Genomic DNA, 13,776 nt, shown 5'->3' with positions numbered 1-13,776 from the left:
CAGTGGCCAGATCTCAGCTCAATGCAAGCTCCGCCTCCCGGGTTTACGCCATTCTCCTGCCTCAGCCTCTGGAGTAGCTGGGACTACAGGCGCCAGCCACCTCGCCCGGCTAGCTTTTTGTATTTTTTAGTAGAGACGGGGTTTCACCGTGTTAGCCAGGATGGTCTCGAACTCCTGACCTCGTGATCCGCCCGTCTCGGCCTCCCAAAGTGCTGGGATTACAGGCTTGATGCTTTTGTTTGTTTGTTTTCCTCCTGGTCTTGTCCTTTGCAAAGCCTTAGAACAGTCGTTAAGCAACCCAGCAAATATGCAATTCGCGTTTTCAGTAAATTTATCCAAACCGCATTCCATTCTTTACCCTCCTGCTTCTGCGCAGACACGCTCCCTTAATGACGTTTGTCCCACGTCGCTCTCCGTTCGCTCCCAGGCTTCTCTGTGCGTGCGCCTCCCTCTGCGCCTGCGCCTCCCTCTGCGCCTGCAGGTATGGCGTTCCGGTGTCAGCGTGACAGCTATGCTCGAGAGGTACGGCGTCACGGGCGAGGCACTTGAAACTACCCGGCCGGCAAGGCGGTTTGGGGAAGAGGGTGCCACGTGGAGGGATTCAGTCCCGGTGTGGAGAGAGCTGGGCTGGGGTCGGGGCTTATTCTCTCATTCCTCTCCCTTCAGTTCACCACCACCGTGGTCTCCTGCCGTCCCGCGGAGCTGCAGACTGAAGGGAGCAACGGCAAGAAAGTGCTGAGCGGTTTCCACGTAGTGCTGGAGGACACATTGCTTTTCCCTGAGGGCGGGGGACAGGTACCAAGCCAATCTCTTCCCAGGAAGCCCCAAATTTCTTTGTGCTCAGGCAGGAAATGCTCTCCTGCCCCTTTTTTCTCAGCCATGATGAATTCAGATGAGCCTTAACTTAATTCATTTTGTTATTCATTTAATAAGTATTTATCAGCAAATGCTTATCTAGACTTAACATATGCTAGATATTATTCCAGGCTGTAAGGATAACCGGTGAACAACACGGTGCCTTTATATACGTGGAATGTTTATTGAAGACAATTGTGCGTGTTAGGTATAGTAAGTAATAAATAAAAACCAAGTAAAGGGAAAGAGAGTGATAGGTTACGTGTTGTAGATGAAGGGTAATTTACTTCAGTAGAGACCTAAACGAAGTGAGAGGGTGAGTCTTTGCCAATTATCTAGTCGTGCTGGGGGCAGGGGGCGTATTCAAGCAGATAGAATAGCGGGTGCAAAGGCCCCAAGGAAGGAATTAGCTTCGGGTATTTGTTAGGGACTGAAAAAGATGTTCCTGAAGGAGTTCAGGTGAGATAGACGGGTTACAGTAGTACAGCAGAGAGCATACTTATCAGTGCTGTGATGAGGACTAGGTACAGCATGAGCGCAAGTGGGGTACATTGTGAACATGGAAGAGGAGGATAACAACAAAGGTGGGCATTATGAGAAAGGCCCTTCCTTCCTTCCTCCTCCCTCCCTCCCTCCCTTCCGTTTTCGGTCTTCTTTTCTTTCTTTCGACAGAATCTCGTGCTGTCCTCAAGCTGGAGCACAGTGGCACGATCTCGGCTCACTGTAGCCTCCGGCTTCTGGGTTCAGGTGATTCTCCTGCCTCAGCCTCCCCAGTAGCCTGACCAACATGATGAAACCTTGTCTCTACTAAAAATTAACCAGGCATACTGGCAGGTGCCTGTAGTCCCAGCTACTCAGGAGGCCGAGGCATGAGAATCACTTGAATCGGGAGACTGAGGTTGCAGTGAGCTAAGATTGTGCCACTGCACTTCAGCGTGGGGGACAGAGCAAGACTGCGTCTCAAAAGGAAAAAAAAAAAGGGTGTATTAAGGTGTGTGGGCTTCATTCAGGAAACTGCAGTGAACCATGCAGGTTATTTTCTTTCTTTTTTTTTTAAGAGACAGGATCTTACTATATCACCCAGGCTGGAGTGCAGTGGCCTGATCCTAGCTCACTGCAGCCTGGAACTCCCAGACTCAAGCAGTCCTCCTGTTTTAGCCTCTCCAGTAGTGGCGCACAACCAACATGCTTGGCTGATTTTTTGTAGAGATGAGGTCTCACTTTATTGCCCAGGCTTATCTTGAACTCCTAGCCTCAAACGGTCCTCCCACCTTGGCCTCCCAAAGTGCTGGGATTACAGGTGTGAGCCACTGCCCTGGCCTCCATGCAGGTTCTTAAGCAAATAAGTGACATGAGAGAAAATGTTCAGCAGACTTGGTACTGAGAAAGTTCCAATTTCATGTCAGTTATTATTACGGTGATTTTCCCAATGTGAAGATTTCCCTGATCTGCTGAAGGAAAACCTGTGACCTCAAGTATCCATAGAAGGTCTCATTTTAGGCAACATTTCTTTCAGGAAGTCTTTTTTGATTCCCCAAGACTGTTAGGTCTCTTTCCTTTGAGATTCTCTAGCATCATATACTTCTTCATGTTATGGCATGTTATAGGTCATACTGCAAGTGTCTGTTTTCCAGCCTCTGTCTCTCTACTCTTAAGTTCCATGAGGCATCATATCTTGTTTACATTGTATTCTTGGGCTGGCACAGTCTCTTGTAAGCAGTTGGCACTTGAAACTGTTTTAAATGAACTTTTTTTTTTTTTTAAGGCAGTGTCTTGCTCTGTTGCCAGGCTGGAGTGCAGCAGCATGATTTCGGCTCACTGCAGTCTCCGTCTGCCAGGTTCAAGCGATTCCCCTGCCTCAGTCTCCCAAGTAACTGGGACTACAGGTGCGCACCACCATGCCCAGTTAATTTTTTGTATTTTAGTGGAGATGGGGTTTCACCATGTTGGCCAGGATGGTCTCAATCTCCTGACCTTGTGACCTGCCTGCCTTGACCTTTCAAAGTACTGGGATTACAAGTGTGAGCCACTGCACTCGGCCCTTTTTTTTTTCTTTTAATGAGACAGTATCTCACTGTGTCACCCAGGCTGGAGTGCAGTGGCGCAATCATAGCACACTGCAGCCTCAACCTTTTGGGCTCAAGTGATTCTCCCACCTCAGCCTCCCAAGTAGCAGGTAGTATCATGGCCAGCTCATTTGTTATTTTTCATAGAGGTGGGGTCTCACTATGTGGTCTAGTCTGATCTTAAGCGATCCTCCTGCCTTGGCCTCCCAAAGTGGTGGGATTACAGGAATAAGCCACCATGCCCAGACTAAATGAACATTTTTGAATCTAATTCTAGTAGCACTGCAAGAGAATGGAGTGGAGGGAGGGAGAAAAAATCAGATCTTTTTTTTTTTTTAAGTTTTTTGAGACGGAGTCTCGCTCTGTCGCCCAGGCTGGAGTGCAGTGGCACATTCTTGGCTCACTGCAAGCTCCGCCTCCCAGGTTCACGCCATTCTCCTGCCTCAGCCTCCTGAGTAGCTGGGACTACAGGCGCCTGCCACCACGCCCGGCTAATTTTTTTTGTATTTTTAGTAGAGACAGGGATTCACCGTGTTAGGCAGGATGGTCTCGATCTCCTGACCTTGTGATCTGCCCGCCTCGGCCTCCCAAATTGCTGGGATTACAGGCGTGAGCCACCGCGCCTGGCCCAAATCAGATCATTTTAGAGACTACTAAAGAATCTAGACTAAGGCAATGAGAGTTGAGGATTAAGGTTCTTCGAGTTTTACTAAAATTTTTGTTGCTATAGTTACAGTCTTTTTTTAATTCTGTTTTCTGAAGATCACAACACATAGGTGTTTAGATTGAAAAGGACTGAGAATCCTCTCATGGAACAAAGTGGACTCATCTCACTTGGCATTGCTTTCTCCATCTCCCTTAGGGAGCCCAAATTCTGGGTCTGTCTCTCACCCTAGAGGGTCTTTGTACCTAGGAGTTAGGGTGAGCCCTGCCTTGCCATTGATTATGTTACTTATTTCCATCAGCCTGATGACCGTGGTACAATCAATGACATCTCTGTGCTGAGAGTGACTCGCCACGGGGAGCAGGCTGATCATTTCACACAGACACCCCTGGATCCAGGAAGCCAGGTTCTGGTCCGGGTAGACTGGGAGCGGAGGTTTGACCACATGCAGCAGCATTCAGGTAAAGGCTGGGATGGGGGACATAACACCAGGGCAGTTGCCATGTATGGGGATGCCATGATGACTGAGACATAGTTTGGGTTCTCTAGGAGTTAACCTTTTGGAAGAGACAGACTATTCAGAATCAGCTGTAATTCAGGAAGGATATGCTAAATGTTATAACAGCAACATGAACAATTGAAGTAAAAAAAAGTATTAGAATAACTGCTGGATTTAGATATTATCAACTTCCCACTTGATATCTCCATCTGGATGTCTCACAACCTTTCAAACTCAAAATGTCCAAAATGAAAAAAAAGCCTTCCCCTCCCTCCTGGTCTTTCATTAGCATCCGGTGTGTTCATTGTAGGGCATCAGGATACATCTAGTCACTCAAGTTCTGGAAGTCATTCCAGATACCTCTTCAGGTGTAGACAGCCAGCCAGTCACTGAGTCCTGTTCGTTTCGTTTCTTTCTTTTTTTTTTTTTTTTGACAGAGTTTCACTCTGTCGCCCAGGCTGGAGTACAGTGGCATAATCTCGGCTCACTGCAACCTTTGCCTCCTGGGTTCAAGTGATTCTCCTGCCTCAGCCTCCCGAGTAGCTGGGATTATAGGCACCCACCACCATGCCCGGCTAATTTTGTATTTTTAGTAGAGATGGTGTTTCACCATGTTGGTCTGGCTGGTCTTGAGCTCTTGACCTCAGATGATCCACCTACCTCGGCCTCCCAAAGTGCTGGGATTACAGTTATGAGCCACCCTGCCCGGCCTGTTGGTTTGTTTTCTAAGTCTGTCCACTTCTTTCCACGGTCACTGTCATCCTAGTCCCAGCGCCTAACTGTCTTCACCCTGGACCTCTCTAACAGTTTCCTAATTGATTGCCCCACATTCACTCTGGCTCCACCCGAGTTCCGGCTACTTGGGAGGCTGAGGCAGAATAATTGCTTGAACCCGGGAGCCAGAGGTGGCAGGGAGCTGAGATGGCACCACTGCACGCCAGCCTGGGCAACAGAGCAAGACTCCATCTGAAAAAAATAAATAAAATAAATAATAATGTTTTTTTTTGAGACACAGTCTCGCTCTGTCGCTTAGGCTGGCGTGCAGTGGCACAGTCTTGGATCACTGCAATCTCCTCCTCCTGGGTTCAAGCGATTCTCCTGCCTCAGCCTCCTGAGTAACTGGGATTATAGGTATGCACCACCACGTCTGGCTAATTTTTGTATTTTCAGTAGAGATGGGGGTTCACCATGTTGGCCAGGCTGGTCTTGAACTCCTGACCTTGTGATCTGCTCGCCTCGGCCTCCCAGAGTGCTGGGATTACAGGCATAAGCCACCGCACTCGTCATAAATAAATATAACTTAAAGTGGAAATGTAAACAAGAAAAATAAAAACAGGCTGAGCGCAGTGGCTCATGCCTGTAATCCCAGCACTTTGGGAGGCTGAGGTGGGCGGATCACCTGAGGTCAGGAGTTTGAGACCAACCTGATCAACATGGTGAAACTCCGACTCTACTAAAAATACAAAAATTAGCCAGGTGTGGTGGCGTGTGCCTGTAATCCCAGCTACTTGGGAGGCTGAGGCAGGGGAATCGCTTGAACCCGGGAGGCACAGTTTGCAAGCCAAGATCACACCACTGCACTCCAGCCTGGGCGACAGAGTGAGACTGTCTCAAAAAAAATAAATAAAATAAATAAATAAAAACAAAAAAAAAATGAATAAGTAAAATGAAATAAATTTTATTTTATCTTATTTATTTGTTTGTTTATTTATTTATTTTTTGAGATGGAGTCTTGCTTTGTTGCCCAGACTGGAATACAGTGGCCCGATCTCGGCTTACTGCAAGCTCCGCCTCCCGGGTTCATGCCATTCTCCTGCCTCAGCCTCCGGAGTAACTGGGACTACAGGCGCCTGCCACCACGCCCAGCTAATTTTTTGTATTTTTGGTAGAGACAGGATTTCACCATATTAGCCAGGATGGTCTGGATCTCCTGATGTCGTGATGCGCCTGCCTTGGCCTCCCAAAGTTCTGGGATTACAGGCGTAAGCCACCATGCCTGGCCTTTATTTTTTATTTTTATTTTTTTTGTTTTTTTTGAGACAGTCTCACTTTGTTGCCCGGGCTGGAGTGCCATGGTGCAATCTCGACTCACTGCAACCTGTGCCCCTGGGATTCATGCCATTCTCCTGCCTCAGCCTCCTGAGTCGCTGGGATTACAGGTTCGTGCCACCACACCTGGCTAATTTTTGTTTTTTGGTAGAGATGGGATTTCACCATGTTGTTTCAGGCTGGTCTCAAATTTTTACCTTGTGATCCACCTGCCTCGGCCTCCTAAAGTGCTGGGATTGCAGGAGTGAGCGACCGTGCCCAGCTGAAATAAATTTTAAAAAGTGAAAATATTATGTCAGTCTTCTGCTTCAAGCTCTTCAGAGGCTTCCTGTAGGTCTTCGTGTAAAGCCAAACTTTTTACCATGGCATACAAGCTGTATCTGGGTGGCTCTTGTCTACTGCTGTAGCCTCATCTGGTGCCCCTTCACCTCTTGCTGGCTACATCCTGGCTGTGCTTGTCATCTCTGGATTCCTTTGACATACCCTACTTCTTTCTTCCTTAAGGCCTTTAGCTGTCTTGTTCCCTCTTCCTTGATAGTCAGTTCCTCCTCTTTCTCCTTTTCTTCCTCCTCTTCCTCTTCTTTCTCCTCATCATCACTCTTGTCTATCAGGGATGCTGCTGTATCTCTTTTTTTTTTTTTTTGAGACAGAGTCTCGCTCTGCCCCCAGGCTGGAGTGCAGTGGCCGGATCTCAGCTCACTGCAAGCTCCGCCTCCTGGGTTCACGCCATTCTCCTGCCTCCGCCTCCCGAGTAGCTGGGACTACAGGTGCCCGCCACCTCGCCCGGCTAAGTTTTTTGTATTTTTAGTAGAGACGGGGTTTCACCGTGTTAGCCAGGGTGGTTTTGATCTCCTGACCTCGTGATTCGCCCGTCTCGGCCTCCCAAAGTGCTGGGATTACAGGCTTGAGCCACCGCGCCCGGCCTGCTGTATCTCTTATGTCAAGCCCTGTGCCTTGCGTGTGGTAGGTACTTGTTGAATGGATGAATGCTGCATATTGGAACTTAAGTTCACTGGGCACAGTGGCTCACACCTGTAATCCCAGCACTGTGGGAGGCCAAGGCGGGTGGATCACTTGAGGTCAAGAGTTCAAGACCAACCTGGCCAACATGGTGAAACCCAGTCTCTACTAAAAGTAGAAAAATTAGCTGGGTGCGGTGATGCACGTGTGTAATCCCAGCTGCTCAGGAGGCTGAGGCACGAGAATCGCTTGATCCTGGGAGGTGGAGGCTGCAGTGAGCCCCTGCACTCCAGCCTGGGCAACAAAATGGAACTGTCTCAAAAAAAAGAACTTAAGTTCACGTCCAGCCCCTTATAAGTTACATTGCCATGGCAAGTTATTTTGTCTCTCTTGGCTTCAATTTCCTCATCTATGAAATGGTATCACAAGGCCTCTTGCAGAATTGTCATTGTGATTTTCAATAAAGTATCTAAAGTGTATTACCAAGTGCTTAGAAGGTCTTCAACAAGGATAATTTCTGTGCTTTTATCATTGTGGCTCTTTATCATTGTGGGAGTATGTGGACTTCTCACTTTTCTCCTGTCTCTTGCTCTCTTTGCTTAGGGCAGCATCTCATCACGGCAGTTGCTGACCATCTATTTAAGCTGAAGACAACATCATGGTGAGTGGCAGGCATAAGACTAACTGTAGGCAGGCCCATCCCAGCACTGGGAGGGAGGCGGGGGTGGGCGGGGGGGGAATGGGGGGAAATTGCTTTGAGCCAGGGAGATTAAGGCTGTGGTGAACTGTGATTGCCACCAAATGGCAGCATGGGTGACAGAGCAAGCCTGTCAAAAAAAAAAGGGGGTGAGAGGGTATGCTTGTTCCAGTTTTTAGAGGAAAAGCTTTCAGCTTTTCTTGTTCAGTAAGATGTGTTATCTGCGGCCACTCTACTTCTGATAGGGAGTTAGGGAGATTTCGGAGTGCAGTTGAGCTGGACACCCCCTCTATGACTGCAGAGCAAGTAGCTGCCATTGAGCAGAGCGTCAATGAAAAAATCAGAGATCGGCTGCCTGTGAATGTCCGAGAATTGAGCCTGGATGATCCTGAGGTGGAGCAGGTAAGGGCAGAGCCAGAGGGGTGGCTTCTGCAGAATGGTTCTCCAAGCGTTCTCATCAGATTCAGACAGTCCCTCTGCTCTCCTTGAGTCCAGGTGAGAGGCCGGGGTTTGCCAGATGATCATGCTGGGCCCATTCGTGTTGTTAGCATTAAGGGCGTTGATTCCAACATGTGCTGTGGGACCCATGTGAGCAATCTCAGTGACCTTCAGGTAAGTGAGGAAGGGCTGTGGAGTGGCTGAGAAGAGGGATTGGGGAGGGGGATCACATGGGGCTGGGAGTGGGGAGGGGGATAATCGAGGAGTCCTAAGTGAAATCTCCCCTTCACTGTTTCAGAGCTGAGGAAAAGATAGGTTTCTCCTACCTTCAGGTTCTAGGATCTGCTGTGGTTTACACACGCGCCCACGTGTGTATGTGTGTGTGTGTGTGTGTGTTACCCCCTTGCCTCGTGTAGGTCATTAAGATTCTGGGCACTGAGAAGGGAAAAAGAACAAAACCAACCTGATATTTCTGGCTGGGAACCGGGTGCTGAAGTGGATGGAGAGAAGTCATGGAACTGAAAAAGCACTGACTGCTCTGCTTAAGTATGCGTCTTTCAGTACCTTCAGTTGCCTCCCATTGCTGAGATTTTGGACATAATCTCTTACCTCTGGGAGATAAGATGCAATTGTAGATGATAAAGTGCTTTGGATAGTCAATCAAAACCACAAAAAACAGTTAATTCCTTCGTATATTTTCTCCCAGTTGCCTAAGAGACCTCCTCAAAATATCTCCTGATCCCTGACTGCAGGGAGGCACCATAGCAAAAAGGAAGTTACTGATTTATGTCCCCAACATCAGAAACAACTGGGAGGCTGCACAGGTTTCCACTGACCTTTCTCTTGCAGGTGTGGAGCAGAGGATCATGTGGAAGCAGTGAAAAAGCTCCAGAACTCCACCAAGATCCTGCAGAAGGTGATTTATTCCATGGCAGGTAGAGAGGGCATGGGCCCTGCCTAGAATAGGCTCTGCAGACTTGGTCTTCTGCCGAAGCCAATGTGTAGTTTGTCAAAGTAGGAGTGGGGGAGAATGAGGTGGAGGGAAGCTGCTACTCTCTATTGTTATCCTTTCCATTTATCTACTGATTACCATATCCATTTCAGAATAACCTGAATCTGCTCAGAGACCTGGCTGTGCACATTGCCCATAGCCTCAGGAACAGCCCAGACTGGGGAGGTGTGGTCATGTTACACAGGTGAGAAATTAGGAGCTGGAGACAAGGAATGGGGGCTGTGCTGGGCTTAGGGCTCAGTGTCTTCTCTATATGCAATGTACAGTGGGAGGTGGATTGCTCACTGGTATTCTCAAGGTTGGGTAGATCCTAAGAAATATGTTACTGGCCAGGCGCAGTGGCTCATGCCTGTAATCCCAGCACTTTGGGAGGCTGAGGCGGGTGGATTACAAGGTCAGGAGTTTGAAACCAGCCTGGCCAGCATGGTGAAACCCCTTCTCTACTAAAAGTACAAAAATTAGCCAGGCATGGTGGTACATGCCTGTAGTCCCAGCTACTTGGGAGGCTGAGGCAGGAGAATCACTTGAACCGGGAGGCAGAGGTTGTGGTGAGCGGAGATCACGCCACAGCAATCCGGCCTGGACTGACAGGGTGAGACTCCATCTCAAAAAAAAAAAAAAAAAAAAAAAAATATGTTACCTACCAGGCCTCCTGGGTTTGATGTTAACATCTTTGCTATAACTCTGTATCTTTTTTTTTTTTTTTAATTTTTTTTTTGAGACGGCGTCTCGCTCTGTCGCCCAGGCTGGAGTGCAGTGGCCAGATCTTAGCTCACTGCAAGCTCCGCCTCCCAGGTTCATGCCATTCTCCTGCCTCAGCCTCCGAGTAGCTGGGACTACAGGCGCCCGCCACCTCGCCTGGCTAGTTTTTTGTATTTTTAGTAGAGACGGGGTTTCACCATGTTAGCTAGGATGGTCTTGATCTACTGACCTCGTGATCCGCCTGCCTCGGCCTCCCAAAGTGCTGGGATTACAGGCTTGAGCCACTGCGCCCAGCCTGTTTTTTTTGTTTTGTTTTGTTTTGTTTTTTGAGATGGAGTCTTACTGTGTCTGGCGTGCAGTGGCATGATCTCGGCTCACTGTAACCTTTGCCTTCCGGGTTCAAGCAGTTCTCGTGCTTCAGCCTTCTGAGTAGCTGGGATCACAGGCATGTGCCACCACACCAGGCTAACTTTTGTATTTTTAGTAGAGATGGGGTTTCCCCATGTTGGCCAGGTTGGTTCTGAATCCTGACCTCAAGTGATCTGCCCACCTCAGCTTCCCAAAGTGCTGGCATTATAGGTGTGAGCTATTGCGTCCAGCCTGTATCTTTCTTTAGGATTGTCCCTACCTACTTTACTCTCTTAACAGATTTCTGCTTATCCTGGTGAATCCTATTTAAGGGAGATAGAGACAAACCTGGAGGTTGAATCCAAACTGCAGAGGCTGAGAAGGGCAACTTGCTGGCTCTCAGCCGGTACTCTCTCTTGGCTAAGGGATGTGGGACTTTATGTGTACAATAGGCAGCAGCAAGGCCAGCTTCAGAAGGAGGGGCCAGGCTTCCTGCAGTTTCACAGCCACCACTCCAACCTGGGTCTCATGTCTGTGTCCTTTGTTGTAGGAAGGAGGGTGATTCAGAGTTCATGAATATCATTGCCAATGAGATTGGGTCAGAGGTAAGAGGAGCATGAGATTCTCTACCCCAGCCTGGATAGAGACCTAGGGAGACATAAGTGAGGGGCGTTAGTTTAGCTGAAGTCCCTCCACATGAACACATGAGGAGTAGGAAATAGCCATTCATTCAGTACTGTTTTCTTAGCACTAGCTATGTGCCAAGCTCTGTTTTAGGTGTTGAGCTAGATCTATGTTATTGCTCTTTCTGGGGCTGTATATTTATCAGCTTCTGAGCTCCTTTCATCAGAGTTCTAGCTCCTCAGAGCCATTCAGGTTTATGTGTGCTGAGGATCCAATATTAGAAATACAGGGGTGGGCTGGTCACGGTGACTCATGCATGTAATCCCAGCACTTTGGGAGGCCAAGGTGGGTGGATCACTTGAGGTCAGGAGACCAGCCTAGCCAATATGGTGAAACCCCATCTCTACTAAAAATAGAAAAATCAGGCCGGACATGGTGGCTCACGCCTGTAATCCCAGCACTTTGGGAGGCCAAGGCGGGTGGATTGCCTGAGCTCAGGAGTTTGAGGCCACCCTGGGCAACATGGTGAAACCCTATCTCTACTAAAATACAAAAATTTAGCCAGGCATGGTGGCGTGCGCCTGTAATCCCAGCTACTCAGGAGGCTGAGGTACGAGAATCTCTTGAGCCCGGTAGGTGGAGGTTGCAGTGAGCTGAGATTGTGCCGCAGCACTCTAGCTTGGGCTACAGAGTGAGATTCTGTCTCAAAACAAAACAAAAATTTGCTGGGTGTGGTGGTGCCTGTAGACCCAGCTACTTGGGAGGTTGAGGCAGGAGAATTGCTTGAACCTGGGAGGCTGAGGTTGCAGTGAGCTGAGATTGCGCCACTGCACTCCAGCCTGGGCGACACAGAATGTCTCAAAAAAAAAAGTGAATACAGGAGTGGGCAAGCCCCTTTGAAAGCCATCCCCGTCCATTTTCCTCTTCCTCTGGCTTTATTCTTCCCACTCCTGATGGTCTGTAGCCTAGAGATTTCCAGGTCTGTCTTTTTGTTCGTTTGTTTGTTTGTTTCAGAGACAGAGTCTTGCTCTGTCACCCAGGCTGGAGTGCGGTGGTGTGATTATGGCTCACTGCAGTCTTGAACTCCTGGGCTCAAGCAATCCTCCCACTTCAGCCTCCTGAGTAGTTGGGACTGCAAGCATGAGCCACCATGCTCCACTATCTTTTTTGTATTTACTCCAAAACCCTTCTTTGAGAAGAATGCCTACTGTCGGTAAAGCATTGTGTATCTCTCTTTTCATAATTCTTCTGTATAGACAGAACTGATTCTCAAGGAGCTCATGTTCTAGTCTGGAGGACAAATTTGTATGCTGACATTTATAATTTAGAATGATAGAGTGATGAATGCTAGAGGTGAAGGAGTATATTACTGAAGGATAGGGAGGTTTCAGGGAAGGGGGCCTTGAAGACTGCTTAGAAGTCATCAGACAGACAAGGGGCAGAGGCAGCCGGGCAGAGAGAAATCTGGTGGTTTAGGCAGTGGCAGGGAAAGGACGTATGGTAGGGAAAAGTTTGCGAGAGTGAAACCATGAAAGGCATTTTTTTTTTTTTTTTTTTTTTTTTTTTTTGAGACGGAGTCTAGCTCTGTCGTCCAGGCTGGAGTGCAGTGGCGCAATCTCCGCTCACTGCAAGCTCCGCCTCCTGGGTTTACGCCATTCTCCTGCCTCAGCCTCCCGAGTAGCTGGGACTACAGGCGCCCGCCATCTCGCCCGGCTAGTTTTTTGTATTTTTTAGTAGAGACGGAGTTTCACCGTGTAGACCAGGGGTTTCACCGTGTAGACCAGGATGGTCTCGATCTCCTGACCTCGTGATCCACCCGTCTCGGCCTCCCAAAGTGCTGGGATTACAGGCTTGAGCCACCGCGCCCGGCCATGAAAGGCATTTTATGCTTAGCCAGGATCAGCAGTCTTCTGCTGCCTTCTTAATGTTTCACCTAAGTTCCCATAGTTGTTCTCAAAAAGTTTCTTGGCCCTGGTGGGCCCGTGTGAGGGGGATTATCATTCATCAGGAGCGTCACTTGGTGGTTTAGGGGGAAGTAATCTGTTCTTAAGATTGAAGAGAGTGCAGGGTTTAGGGGGGTTGACTCTACATCCTTAAGTATCAGGGCTTATCTCCTTGTCTTACCTCCTAGGAGACCCTCCTATTCTTAACCGTGGGCGATGAGAAAGGTGCTGGACTCTTCTTACTGGCAGGGCCACCTGCGTCTGTGGAGACCCTGGGGCCCAGGTAATCCTAGGTGGACTCTCTTGCACATGTAGTAGAGCCTGTATCCTACAGATACATTCCTTTACTGACTCAAAGGACCGTCACATCTGCGATCTCATTTAATTTACATCATGGGCATGTGAGGTGGGCTGAGCAGAGATAATTGTTACTACTGTCATTTCCAGTTTGACAGATGGGTCTTTTAGCTCCACATCTCACATGTATGTTTTTGTTTTTGTTTTTATGAAGTGTGTTTGTTTTTTTTTTGAGATGGAGTCTCACTCTGTGGCCCAGGCTGGAGTGCAGTGGCACGATCTCAGCTCACTGCAGCCACCACCTCCTGGGTTTACGCAATTCTCCTGCCTCAGCCACTCAAGTAACTGGGATTATAGGTGCACGCCACCACACCCAGCCAATTTTTTTGTATTTTTAGTACAGATAGAGTTTTACCATGTTGGCCAGTCTGGTCTCGAACTCCTGACCTCAAGTGATCCTCCCGCCTTGGCCTTCCAGAGTGCTGGGATTACAGGTGCTCACCCTGCCTAGAGATTAAAATAATTTATCTAGCCCAATTCATAGACACTGATGTTGTTTTTAGTTATTCACTCTTATGTGATCATGGTACATATATTTGTGCACAACATGCAAGTGTTTTTT

At 48.4% G+C, this 13,776-nt stretch overlaps 1 pseudogene across 1 annotated transcript; it reads left to right on the top strand.

Annotated features, from left to right (window-relative positions):
• Positions 1 to 450: 450 nt before the first annotated feature.
• On the top strand, positions 451 to 13,248 carry LOC115894891 (annotated as a pseudogene). The gene is made up of 11 exons (XR_004055124.1): positions 451 to 522; positions 667 to 795; positions 3,887 to 4,046; positions 7,697 to 7,754; positions 8,036 to 8,192; positions 8,286 to 8,402; positions 8,645 to 8,774; positions 9,078 to 9,144; positions 9,333 to 9,424; positions 10,841 to 10,895; positions 13,046 to 13,248. The product of XR_004055124.1 is annotated as an alanyl-tRNA editing protein Aarsd1-like (transcript).
• Positions 13,249 to 13,776: the final 528 nt, after the last annotated feature.

Source organism: Rhinopithecus roxellana, chromosome 19, assembly GCF_007565055.1.
Source record: "Rhinopithecus roxellana isolate Shanxi Qingling chromosome 19, ASM756505v1, whole genome shotgun sequence".
NCBI lineage: Eukaryota > Metazoa > Chordata > Mammalia > Primates > Cercopithecidae > Rhinopithecus > Rhinopithecus roxellana.
Note: the sequence above shows the minus strand (reverse complement) of the source record. Positions and strands in the feature narration are given on the sequence as shown.